We start from the raw sequence: 5152 nt of genomic DNA on the forward strand, positions 1-5152 counted from the left end.
GCTCTAGGGGAAAAGGCCAGAGCCTTATCCCATCTGGGGGCAGGGTATTTCACCCATTCCAGCCCCCTTGAACTTTCCTGTCTTAAGAGGGGAAAACAGCTAAAAGACATTTAGTTGAGGTATGTAAGCCCACTAAAAAACTAAGATTTAATTTTAAGATTATCCTCATCTCCCAATCTCTACCATCCACTCCATGTAGGTATTCACCCTACACTGAAATTGCTTTTTATCAAGGTCACCCAGCAAATTCCATCTCTCTATATGCAAAGATCAATTCTTACTCATCTTACTCATTATTTAGCAGCATTTGACATACTTTCTCCTGGCTCTTAGGCCACCACACTCTCCTGGTTTTCCTTCTTTCTTTGGTGACGACTCCACCTCCTCTTTCCAACCTTTCAATTGGAGTTGCTGAGAGTTCAGTCCTCAGGCCCCACCTTTTCCTCTTAATCTATATCCATTACCCAGGAGTCCTTCATCCACTCCTAAAATTTTAAGTATCTTATGTTCCCTGAGGACAAAGATCCCCACCATCTTATTTTCCATCCTTTTAAAGTATCTACCACAGTGTCATGGAAAGCCCTGATTAAACATTGTAAACTCTAATTTTGCTCAAGCATTATAAAAATGTATGGTTTTACTACTAAGGAGAAGGTTTACAGTGGTCTACACTTGTGTTAAACAACAAGCACCACCTACAAATTATTGAGCCCTAAAGCCAGGAGCTGCGCAGGACTCATAATCTACTATGGTCACCTTAGAAGCTATCAAACCTCCAATTCTTTTATTGAGACCGAAACCATAAGCCAACTGAGTGGTTCCTTCTATTCATCGTTTTCAGTGAGGGGAACATAAAACACATACTTCTTCCCATTGGAGGTTTCTCATGTGTTGAGGCTAGTCACAGAAAAATCCCTGTTCCAACTAAATATCAAATGAACAACAATAGAGCCACAGTGTAGAAGGGCTGACAGAATTGTACACGAATCTGGGCTATTACCTGGGGAACACACACCTTTTCCACTAGCTTACAAGTAAGGAGCAAACAGCTCTTGGTTCCTGTGGATATTTCATCTAATGAAACAGTCAACATAACCTAGAGCAGCCTCATTTCAAACCAGAGTGAACAGGTTTTCCTCTGTGTAGCCTAATGACAGAGGCCAAGCTTGACCAATTAGCTGACTGTCTCCTCACGGAGGGGAAAAAAAGCAAAAGGACTTGATAGGCTACTCAGGGTCACCCGGTAGTCTCCTTGTCAGCCAACTCCTAACTTTAGCCACTATTATACGATGCTTTATAACTCTGCTAATTTTAAATTACTTAGATTTTTCAAGGTGAGGTTCCAGGATCTTTGAGGATTCTGTTCCACTTGGTTTAAAAGACCTCAAGGAACCTCTCTGCACCAAACTGTTTCCGAACACACAGAAATGAAATAGGCCTTATTATTTTAAATTGGTTAACAGGTTTCTCTTTGAAAAAGGTCTCAGAGCTGACTAGTCATAAACAACAGTATGTATGGCCAAGTTTTATAAGAGACAAAACCTGTAATAACAGATAGTGAAGGATACATTCTTCCAAAGAAGAGGAAACACGGGAAATTAGTGCCAAACAATTTTTTTTTTATTGTTCACTGAAAAATATAGGTCTGTAAAGAGACTATTGCATTGTGTATTGAATGCAAGGTCTGATATTGCAAGTATACATAGCATAACAGTATATAACATATAAAATGATACATATTGTACACAGAGACAGCACTCACGTCTCTAAACACTAAAATTTAATAGAACAATGTAAAAAGTCTTTTATTAAATGAGAAACATAAACATTGCAATCATAAACAAAGTGCTTGAAGCAAAGCACTTTAAAATTGTTTTGTTGCGACATCTACTCTGTCTACATGGAGTTAGGAATAGTGGGGCCCAGGAAAAACTTAGCTAACAAAAAGTTAGCACACTCAAGAACTGCTTGCAAGTGCTATCAACTCTTTGGATAAGAACGGCTAGCATTTTTTAATGAATCCACCCCTCTCAGCAAACAGTGTAATGTGCTTGAGAATAAAGACATTAACATTGGAAACAAAAACCATTATCTATGCAGTCTGCAGATATCATCAGTTATTCCTTTCAGCCATGTTTTCATTAAGATGCACTAAAAGAGGCTTTGTCGCCAGTCAGGCAGGCCAGAATCAAAGTAAAAAAATTTCCTTCAGTTACAACTACCAATTCAAATGAACTAAAAATAAATACAAATTTATTAGAGAGCAACAAAATCAATCTCTATTATTCATACGGCAACATATTTAAGTGCTGCAACTATTTTCACATTCCAAGGTCAGCTTTATTGTACCCACATTTCCCCTCACTGAGAAAGCCCTGTTTGGAGGAGCGCATACAACATGAACACCACCTCCTCCTCTCCAAATACTATCAGGGTTCAGAAAGCTCATTATAGATAACAACAAAAAATTGCATCTCAATATATACACAACAACAGAGGAAGAATATACTCTCCCTCTGGGCTTCCTTGGCATCAGGCGAAGCAAGACTATAAGGCTATTTGCAACAACAGTGCCTAAGCTAACTATGGTCATGTCACATTCTAAGAGAAATCAGGATTACAAACTTCTTTTATTCACAGGTAATCATGAATTATTAAATAATTTCCTGAACTAAGACAATGCTCTCGCCGTCAAAGAAAATTTTCTTCTCACCTGAGTTTTTATGAGATTTTACAATATTCCAGCTTCTTTACTTAACATTAAGCTATTAATGCACACTATTAATGCACAAAGAACATCCTTGGATCTCAAGTATGAATAATATTATTGGATTTTTCTACACTTTACGGACCAGCAAATATTTTATCAGACTACCCATTTAGGAGATTTGTAAGTCAATGGTAATAATCAACAATGTATTTTTCTTATTCTGGTCATCAAGGAATACCACATTCCAATAGGAATAAAGCCCAGTTCAGTAGTATCTTGTTCCCCTCAACTCTGCACAGTAAATCTCATTGTTTAGTCTCTGTGTCCTTGATTTTTCATATGACTCTTCTAGTCTAACAAAAATCTTGTATAAAGGTAGAGAATTGCAAGCTCCAGCTGAAGCATTGGTAATTAGTACTGAAGTAGACTAGGGGAATAACTATAATTGCTTATGAGACTGTTTACAGCCTTGCTAGAAACTCTACTGCTGCTCTTGAATCCCTAGATTGAGTAATTTAAACATGGGAGGGGATTTCATTGAGAATGGTCTAATTAATATGTAAGGTTCTGGTCCCTGGAATGATGAAGAGTGGCTAGCCCAAAATACTGGCTATGTTTCCATTTTGAACATGTTCATGACTCTTCTCCACTATAGTACTGTCAAATTCTTCTGTCATATCACCGGTGAGTTTTCCCATTGCCACTCCTATTTCTTTTGGATGTCCTACTACACATACAGATTCACTGAGGTTACCACTTGCATCTGTAGGAAATTTCCATTTTGTACCACCAGCTTCCTAAAAGTTATCAACTGGGAACAATTTCTACTGAGTAAAGGCACAATTCACTGGCATTTCCGATTTATAAAGGAAATCAAAAGGGTTGTTCAGAAGCTGAACAAATACCTTGGGTATTCCTATAAAGGGAATTCTGAATCTGTTACCAAAACCCAGAGACATTTTACTAGATCTATGAAATATACAGACTACGAAAAGCAGAATTCGGCAGTTTAAGACATATTTCCAATTTTACACTATACCATTTGGCAGGGAAGTGCTGGTTAGTATTATAGGAGCAAATTAAAAATGACACCACCACCCTTTTGGCTTGTTTTCCTCATAAACCTCTTCCAGTTCCAGCAAAGCCTGTCCCAGGGTATATCATTCAACAGCCTGCAGAGCTGCCCAAAGATAGAACAATGGGATTCACCTCAACTAGCCCAGCAACTAGCACTCAGCTGATAAACACTACTGTGAGGCAGAGCCCATGCATGAAAAGCCTTAAACCTAAGAAATTCTTATAGAACTGAACAAAAATTCTTGGTTTTATAATACCTTCCCAGGAAGTCGGAAAATAATTAGTTTTTAGTTAAAGAAACTGAATCTATGCTCAAGAACAATGTAATACCTCAAAAAGAAAAATCTAGAATGGAAAAACTACAAATTCAGTTTGCTAATCAATAGCTTATTCTGGCTAAATTATCATATTAAGTTAGTGCAATTTATTATTGCATTTAGAAGCACAGCCTACCTTGTTCTCATAAAATAAGGTATAGTGAAGTACATGAAAACAGTTCACAGAGATGCTAGCCCTTTAGCATTTTGTAACTTCAGAAGTGAAAAAGACAACGGCTGAACAGGATTTGACATTCAGATATTTACTTGCTCAGCACAAGGTGAGTTAGGAGACAGCTAAACATCAGATTCTGATTCACTTATAGTGGTCTCACGAATTTCCTATTTGGACACTGGTGATTCTGGACCTGGCTGCACACTTGAGTCATCTAGGAAGCTTTTAAAAAAAAATACCAAATGCCCAGACCAATGAAATCTGGAAGGTGGAAGCCAGAAATCAGTATTCTTTATGCTTCCCCAGGTGATTCTCATGCTCGGCCAGGAGGCAAACTATTGATGTATCCCTTTTAGAGAGCAACCATGAAAGCCATGTTGTAGTTTTGTTTTTTTTCTAAATTCCACCAGAAAAAAACTTTTTTTTTTTTTTTTTTTTTTAGAAAAAGGTACAGATGTGCTTCCTCTAAAGATGCAGCTTACTGTTTGAGAGGTGCTGGCTCTCAGGGGTTATCTGGAACGCTGGTTAAAGAGGAGGAAGTCCTCGTCTTGACAGAGCAGGCATAGTTTGAGGTTTCGGTAGCTGCCTCCGGCAACAAAGAATGCCCAGATACCCATGAACACCATGATCATATATGTTGACACCAGATTTATTCCATAATGAGAACTAATGAAAGTCTGCAAAAGAAAAATAAATCCGCTTGGGTAATGGCTTATTAAACATGTGGAGTAACCAAATATCACCTTCACAATGAAGTCAATTCTGACTACCTAATTTAAAAATTCAATGTCTCTCCATCCCCCACACTCTGGACTCCTTTTAACTTGCTCTACTTTTCTTTTCTTCCACAGTATCTATCAATTTCTAATATAC

Source organism: Pteropus alecto, unplaced genomic scaffold (genome assembly GCF_000325575.1).
Source record: "Pteropus alecto unplaced genomic scaffold, ASM32557v1 scaffold86, whole genome shotgun sequence".
Taxonomy (NCBI): Eukaryota; Metazoa; Chordata; class Mammalia; order Chiroptera; family Pteropodidae; genus Pteropus; species Pteropus alecto.